The 8,966-nt window shown below is 43.9% G+C and overlaps 1 long non-coding RNA gene across 1 annotated transcript; it reads left to right on the top strand.

The window, feature by feature from the left end:
- Nucleotides 1-2,883: 2,883 nt before the first annotated feature.
- LOC309652271 lies at nt 2,884-4,757 on the top strand. Its single transcript, XR_014258631.1, has 2 exons — nt 2,884-3,096; nt 3,819-4,757. It is a non-coding gene; the product is annotated as an uncharacterized lncRNA (long non-coding RNA).
- The last annotated feature ends 4,209 nt before the right edge of the window (nt 4,758-8,966 follow it).

The following is an 8,966-nucleotide window of genomic DNA, read 5'->3' as shown; positions in this document are numbered from 1 at the left end:
ATTTATCTGAAGAAATTAACCAGAATGCATCAGAGAAAGACAAACACAAGGAAAATGTGGAAGAGAGGTTAAAAGATATGGAGAACAGCATGAGAAAACTAATATACATCTAATCAGGATTATGGATGGCAAAGAGAAAGCAAATAGGCACTGGTAATATTTGAACAAACAGTATAATAAAGTAGAGTCACAGGACATAATTCATAATTCATTCAACATGAATTCATAATTCACGTTCACAGGACATGTTCATTCCAGAACATAAATACAAAATATTAAATAAGAAATGTTGAGTTTAATCCAGAAACACAAGACTGTTTTAGTACTTAGAAATCAATCATTAACAAGAAAACGTGAAAATATATGTTAACTCAGTAGATGCAGAAAAAGCATTTGAAAAAACCCAGAACCATTCGTAATATCAATATAAAAAATCATCCCAAACCTTTAGAAAACATCAGAATAGGAGGGAAATACTTTAACCTGGTAAGAGCAACTATTATGTTAAAATATATGAAATCACTGTTTTTGTAACTCAAAAATGGTCAAATGTCACCGATTTTTATATTTTTCAATCTAATACAAAAAGCTATAGCAAACATCATAGTCAATGAGGACATTCTAAAAGCCTTCCCTCTGATGTTCAGATACAAGGTGACAGGTTCACTCATCACTTCCATTAAACATTGTGCTGATGTCCTGGTCAGTGCAGTAGGGCATGAAAAACAAACATAAGGTAAATTGGAAAGGAAGAAACAAAATATCATCATTTACAGGGGATGTGATTTATGTTTATTAAAAAAAGTCTAAACTATGCACATATAAATGAAAATCAATTAAGAGAGTTTAATAAGATTACTTAACTGTATGTATGATATATACATACATATATATCTCTCATTTCTTTTTATCAATTAAAAAGAATTGGGAGGGAATGAGATTCCCATGTATAATATTGATACCATCAAAAATATATGTGCCTCTAAATCTAACAAACAATGTGGAGTAAATTATAAAGCTTCAAAGAAAATTATGAAAGAAGACAAATCATTAGAGAAATATAGCACATCCATGGATTAGAAGACTCAGTATTATCAGGGTACGAAGTCTCAAACTGATCTATAGTTAAATTCATAGCAATCAAAACTCCAACAATCTTGGATATTGACAAGCTGATTCTAAAATTTACGTGGAAAGTCCTGCTTAAAGTGATTCAAAACACCAACAGGATGGGACGCTGGCTTGTAAATCAAGATGCCAGTATCTTGATACCAATGCCCCCGTGTTGTACTACAATCTTTTGGCCCACTTTTGGCCTCAGTTTCCTGCTAAAAGAAACAACAGCAGTGGAACATAGAACATTCAAGAAAATCTTATTAAGGAGATTCCAGTCCAAGACAGTGACGTACACATCGCACCTACAGCTACATATGGAACAACTTTCTCTTGAAAAAAACCTGAAAACTGGCTGAGCAGCGCCTACGCCTCAGGTGAAGGAGAGAAGGAGAAGAGAGGGAGGGGGTACGAGAGGCCGGACACCGATCGCCATAAACGCCACCCCTGAGCAGCAACTCGCAGTCAGGAGGGAACTCAAACCCCGAGCTTCTCCATGTGAAGGCTCTGAACTCCACATGGAGCACCCCCAGCTTTTAAGACCTGCACCTGAGACATGAGCCCCCCAAATATCTAACTTTGAAAACCAACAGGGCTCACTTCAGGAGACCCACACTACAGCCATCCGAGAAGCAAACAGCTCTGGAAGGATTGCGCTCAGACTCACCGGCCCAAGGCCCAGTGCCGAAGCTGCCTCCGGACGGTGTGGGAGAGGCTCTGTTTGCTGGTCCTGAAGCATCGGCCTGAGGGGCAGGCGTCTGATTTGACACATTCGGGAGCCTGCTGGAGTTCTCTCCGAAGGAGACAGGCGGGCGGCATCTCTGTGCCTTCCTTCCAGGGCCAGGATCTCCCAGGAGGGAGTTTTCACACGTCAGATACCCGGTTTTACGTCAGGCGCCCGGTTTTACCTCTGGTGCCCCAGTATTACGTCAGGTCCACGGTTTGACATAGGTGCTCGGTTTTATGTCTGGGCCCCCAGCTTTACATCTGGTGCCCCGTTATTACACCAGGTGCCCCTGCTTTACGTCAGGTGCCCTGGACTTACGTCAAGTGCCCCAATTTTAGACTGGTGCCGAGTTTTATGCCAGGTACCCGGCTTTACGTCAGGCGCCCGATTTTACGTCAGGTGCCGGCTTTACGTCAGGCGCCAGGTTTACGGCAGTCGCCCGGTTTTACGTCAGGCGCCGGGGTTACGTCAAGAGTCGGTTTTGCGTCGATCGCCCGGCTTTACGTCACGTGCCAGCTTTACGTCTGGTGCCCGGTTTTACGTCAGTGCCAGCTTTACGTCTGGTGCCCGGTTTTACGTCAGTGCCAGCTTTACGTCAGGCGCCCGGTTTTACGTCAGGCTCCCGGCTTTACGTCCGGCGCCGGCTTTACGTCAAGGTGCCCGGTTTTAGGTCAGGTGCCCCAGCTTTACGTCACGTACCCGATTTTACGTCAGGTGCTGGGTTTTCCGTTAGGTGCCCCGGGGTTTACATCAAGTGCCCCAGTTTTCGACTGCTGCCGAGTTTTATGCCAGGTACCCGGCTTTACGTCAGGCGCCTGATTTTACGTCAGGTGCCGGCTTCACGTCAGGCGCCAGGTTTACGGCAGTCGCCCGGTTTCACGACAGGCGCCGGGGTTACGTCAGGAGTCGGTTTTGCGTCGATCGCCCGGCTTTACGTCACGTACCAGCTTTACGTCTGGCGCCCAGTTTTACGTCAGTGCTAGCTTTACGTCAGGCTCCCGGTTTTTATGTCAGGCGCCGGCTCTACGTCAAGGTGCCCGGTTTTAGGTCAGGTACCCGATTTTACGTCAGGTGCTGGGTTTTCCGTTAGGTGCCCCGGGGTTTACATCAAGTGCCCCAGTTTTATGTCAGGTCCCAGGTTTACGTCAGGTACCCGGTAATACGTCAGGTATCACGGTTTTACATCCGGTACCCGGTTTTAGGTCAGGTGCCAGGTCAGGCGCCGGCTTTACGTCAGTCGCTCGGCTTTACGGCAGGTGCCGGGTTTACGGCAGTCTCCCAGTTTTACATCAGGCGCCTGGCTTTACCGTCAGGCACCGGGGGTTACGTCGGGCGCCGGTTTTACGTCAGTCGCCCAGTTTTACGTCACGTGCCCCAGATTTAGGTCAGGTACCCGGTTTTAGGTTAGGTGCTGGGTTTTACGTCAGGTTCCCCAGGGTTTACATCAAGTGCCCCAGTTTTATGTTAGGTCCCAGGTTTACGTCAGGAACCCGGTAATACATCAGGTGTCACGGTTTTGCATCCGCTACCCAGTTTTAGGTCAGGTACCAGCTTTATGTCAGGCGCTGGTTTTACGTCAGTCGTCCGGCTTTACCTCAGGTGCTGGGTTTCTGTCGGGCGCCGGGTTTACGGCAGTCGCCCGGTTTTACATCAGGCTCCCGGTTTTACGTCAGGAGCCGGCTTTACGTCAAGGTGCCCGGTTTTAGGTAACAGGTACCCGGTTTTCGGTCAGGTGCTAGGTTTTCCGTCAGGTGCCCCCGGGTTTACATCAAGTGCCCCAGTTTTATGTCAGGTCCCAGGTTTACGTCAGGTACCCGGTAATACGTCAGGTGTCATGGTTTTACATCCGGTACCCGGTTTTAGGTCAGGTGCCAGCTTTATGTCAGGCGTCGGCTTTACCTCAGGTGCTGGGTTTCTGTCAGGCGCAGGGTTTACGGCAGTCGCCCGATTTTACATCAGGCGCCCGGTTTTACGTCAGGTGCCCCAGCTTTAATGTCTGGTGCCCCGTTTTTTGTTTTTTGTTTGTTTGTTTTGTTTTTAAGGAAAGTAAAACTTTTATTATTTGCAGTTTATGAGAATATTTAGATTAAAAAAATAGTCAAAAGAATCTACATACAAACCAATAGAACTAGTAAATTATTTTAGCTAGGTAGGTCTCTGGATAGATCAATCAACAAAAATCGTATTTTCATATACCAACAACAAAAAATCTGCAATTCCATTATAGAGTATGAAAAAATATTAAATGCCTAAGGAAATAAGTAGATCCCCCTTATCTGTGGGGGATATGTTCTAAGACCTCCAGTGGATGCCTGAAATTGAGGATAGAGCTAGACTCTATGTATAAAGTTTTTCATGTACATACGTACCTGTGATAAAGTTTAACTTATAAATTAGTCACCGTAAGAGATTAACAACAATAACAATAAAATAGAACAGTTATATCAAAATACTGTAATAAAAGTTATATAAATGTGGTCTCTCTCTCTCTCAATATTGTGCAAATTAAATGCCTTTTCCATCTTTTAACTAAGCACTTATCACACACTGTGGCCGTATCTTTTGCAGTTTGAGGTGTGACAGCAAAACTAGCACAAATTTCCTTTTTCCTTCTTCACAACTGCATACATAGAACATTTGTTCTTACTATATCTTAGCAACCTCAGCATATGTTTTTTTTTTTTTTTCCTTTATTAAGTCAAGAGCTTTCACCTTTTCGCTTAAAGGAAGAACTTTATTGCTTCTCTTTGGCAAATCCGAATTGCCAGCATCACCACTCTTGCACTTTCGGGCCATTATTAAGTAAAATAAGGGTTTCTTGAACACAAGCACTGTGATGCTGTCGTAACCAAGCAGGACCTATGGGGTCTTCCCGGGCCAGACCCCTCCCTCCAAGTCCTCTGCTTTGGCTCCTCTCTGAAGTACCTAGATAACAGTATGCGATGCAGATTTCCTGAGTTGTTTTACAGATGCTGAAGCCACCACCAAATGGAAGAGGTTAACTGATGACCATGAGCACGTACCCCCCAGACTTACTGGAGCCTCGGGATTGATAATGTTAACCCCTGTGACACCGCCCTCTTACCTCGCCCTCTTACCTCACCATAAACCTATCAGAGAATTGTGCACGAGCTGATCGCATACCCTGGGACTCCCCTCCCTCACCTTGCCTTTAAAAATGCCTCCCTGAAACCCATTGGGGAGCTCAGGGGTTTTTGAACATTAGCTGTCCTGGACTCATTGTCTGGTGCCTTACAATAAATGCAGCACTTTCCTTCACCAAAAATATAAATTAAGTAAAAATAAAATAAAATTTATGTGGAAGAGTATAAAGGGCCAAGAAGAAAAAAGAAACTTTTGAAGAAGAAGAGTGAGATCGAAACCGATATGGGTCATTTCGGGGGGCTCCGAGGAGCCCAGTCCTTTATGTCTCAGTGCAGAAAGAATTCAGTGAGAGGCAAAGTGATAGCTAAGAAGTGATTTATTAGAATAGGACGCTTGTGAGGCTTACAAGCGGGCAGGCGGGTGAGAGGGTGCCGTGCCCCCAGAACTTAGGGAGCTACAGTTTTATAATCCAAGGAAAAGTGGGGGTGGGGGGCTGTGAAAGACCACTTTCTTCTTCATTCTTGAGTAGACGTCATGCTTGCATCATCAGCTCCTCCTCCAGGTTGGGCAGGGGAGTTTTTTTTGTCCCTACATGGTCAAGCCAGGTCTGTAAAAATGATTTCAGGTCTCTGTACAATGAGCACCTTTCCATAAATTATTGTCTGTTATGTGTACAGAGAGCATGTCCTAGGGATCATTAACTTAGCTCACTGGGCTGGATGTGGGTCTCATGCCACCATTATTTTATTGTTTGGGGGCATGCCTCGTGCTTCTGTCACATGGTTTTGTTGCTAAGCAAGCCTGCTTGGTTTTGTGGTTAAGTAAACCTGTTTTCTTGAGTGATCATTAACTTACAGGGGTCTCCCATACTTTTTTCTTTACTTACAGTACCCTCGTGGGATTAACTATTTAATTACCTAATTTGTCTCTTTACTCTGTCGCTATCAAGATGGAGGGATTTACCCTCCCAGATAGCAAGGCTTACTATAAAGCTATAATGATTAAAACAATGTAGTGTTGGCCCAGGGATAAACAAATAAACCAATAGAAAAACACAGAGCCCTCAAATACACAAATGTGTGGACTCTTAGTACATGACTGGAGGCACAGATCATTGGGGAGAGGATGAATTTTTCAGTAATTGATATTGAATATGGATAAACTAGAAATGTAATACACTTCTCACAACTTTTCCAAAGATTCATGCCAGTTGAATTAAAGAAATAATATGAAAGGCAAAATAACAAAGCTTCAGAAGAATATATGAAAGAATATTTTATCATCTTAAAGTAGGGCAGGATTTCGTAAACAAGAAATAAAAACCACAAAATTTTAAGGAAGGCATTGATAAATTTGAGAGAAATTCTTAAAATTAAAGACTTCTTTAAAACTCACCATAAAAATTATGAAAAAAACAAAAGTCATGTAGTATGAGATGATATTTACAAAACATATTAACTGTGTGAGGAATATATCCAGAATATATAAAGAACTCATATAAAAATCAATACGGAAATCACCCACCTGAAAAATGAGTACAGAATTTAAACAGACATTTCACAAGAGAATATCCAAATGGGCAATGAACATCTGGAAAGGCCACCAACCTCATTAGTAAACAGAGAAATGCAAACTAAAACCCCAACGAGACATCACTACACATCAAACGAACAAAAATTAAAAAGTGGAAAGATACCAAACATTGGTGAAAAATATAGATCAACACATTCTCTCCTACTGTGGTGAAAATGAGTACCACCACTTTGGAAAGAGTTAGGCATCACCTAGTAAAGTTAAACTTACGCATGCCCTATGGCCCAGTATTCCACTACTAAATATGAAACTTAGAAAAACTCTTGCGCAGGTGAACCAGAGGATATCTACAAAAATATTCACAGCAGCATTAAACAACTCAAATATTAACCAAAGTAAAGTGGATAAATACATTATGGTATATTTAGACACTGGAATGTGTAGTGTAAGCCCTGACAGTTGGCTTTTGTTTTTGTACTGCAAGGACCTGACTTTGACAGCCCACTTCAAAGAGGGCTATCTTGAATAAACACATCACCAGCCACAAGACTAGATAAAGAGCCCAGCCGACCCCCGACACCCCCGCCCTCACCCCTCCAGGTTCCTTTGTTTTAGAGATCTTGGTTGATTTCAATAACTGACCATTTGGGCTGCTTTTTGTTTTCTCTTCCTGTGCTTTAAATCCCCCCACTTATGTTTTAAATTCACCAATAAAGAGTGAGCCCTCAAAACCCTAGTGCCCCGACCCCAACAAAAGCAGAACCCCAGTCCTGTGTTCTCTCTCTCTCTCTCTCTCTCTCCCCCCCCCCCTCCCTCTACCTATGACCTCGTTGTGTGGCCCCAGGTGTGCTGTGTAATTTCCAGGTCCTGTAAGTAATAAACCTTTATTTTTTCAGAGTTTCCTGATGGTTATTGCTGAAGGGCATCTTGCCATCATAATAAAAACTACAAGGGCGAGTCCAACCACAACATTGGTTATTGACAGGCTGAGACTGGCACAAAACAGAATGCTATACAGCAATGAGGATGAACAAACTAGAAGCACATGCTTCAACACAGGTGAATATCACAAACATAATAGAGAAGAAAGAAAGCGAGTCACAGATGATTACCTACAATGTAGTTCCACTCAAAGTTCAAAAGCAGGTAAAACTGGACAAAGGATTAAATTGTTCAGGAACACATTCAAAGTTGGGAAAAAGAAAAGTAAGAAAACAAGTAACACAAGATTCAAAATAGTGGTTACCTCTGGGGTAGTGTCTTAGCTCCGGCTGCTATAACAAATTACCATAGACTGGGGCGCTTAAACAACAAACATCTATCTCTCAGAATTCTGGAGGCTGCGAGGTCCAAGATCAAGGTGCAAGCGGATTTGGTTCTTCGCTAGGGCTCTCTTTCTGGCTTGTTGATGGCTGTCTTCTTGTCATGTCCTCACAAGGTGGAGAGAGGGCTAGCTCTCTTCCTCTTCTTTTAAGGCTACTAATCCCATCATGAGGACTCCACCCTCAAGACCTAATTACTTCCCCAAAGGCTCCACCTCCAACTACCATGACATTCGGGCTTCAACATACGGATTTTGGGGGGCACAATCATTCATTCCATACCAGGCAGGAAGGGATATGCCATTGGGAAAGGACCACTGGGGGTTGCTGAGGTATTGGCAATGTTTTATTTCTTAATCCACAAGTGGGCACATAGGTGTTCACGTAATTATTCTTTAAACTCTACATGCATATTTTATATGCTTTTCTATATGCACTATAGATTCCAGAGTTAAAAAAAAAAAAGAGTGATATCAAATCCCTCTGGATAACCTCAATGCACTGATGTCTTGAAGTTTCTGACTTTGTTTATTAATCTTAACCCAGAAAAGAAAAGGCACTCCTGATTTTGTCACGCTCCTGTTTTTCCCTGCTAGTGTTGTGATTAAGGGTTCTCAATCCTTGGAGAGCCTAAAGGCCAAAGAATACTAAGATATTTTATCTACCCTCCACTTTCCTGAGTCTGTGTCCAGCAGACCACGGTCCCCCACCTTTTGGATTCCCCAAGGAGAAAGGGTGAACCACATCCATTCAAGGCTGTGCAGGGCCTCTGAGGGCCGACAGCAGGGGCAGGTCTGTTTGGGACCCCACTGATACGTATCGGGACTCCTCCCTCTGCGGATCTGGGTTCATCAGCCTCCAACCAAGGTCCTCACTTCAATGAGTCCTTAGGACATTGGGCGTGGCACATCTCGTTACCCCTGCCTCAGGTCTCCTAAGACCAAGAACAGGGATGGGACTCTGACAGGCCCCCTGTTTTGGGGAGAAGCCCTTTAGTACTCAGGGCCCTAGCTGGGGCACCAACTGGGGCTAAAGCTCCTCCCTCTGCAAAACTGGGGCCTCCCCTTGTCCCAAGGCCCTCCAATCCCTGTGACTCTCCAGGCAAAAATGAAGGGCTCCTGACCTGCGCGCTCTGCCGTGGGCGTTCCAGGGATAAGAACAACTGG

Source organism: Balaenoptera physalus, assembly GCF_965194825.1.
Source record: "Balaenoptera physalus genome assembly, chromosome: X".
Lineage (NCBI taxonomy): Eukaryota > Metazoa > Chordata > Mammalia > Artiodactyla > Balaenopteridae > Balaenoptera > Balaenoptera physalus.
This window is presented reverse-complemented; position numbering and strand designations above follow the sequence as displayed.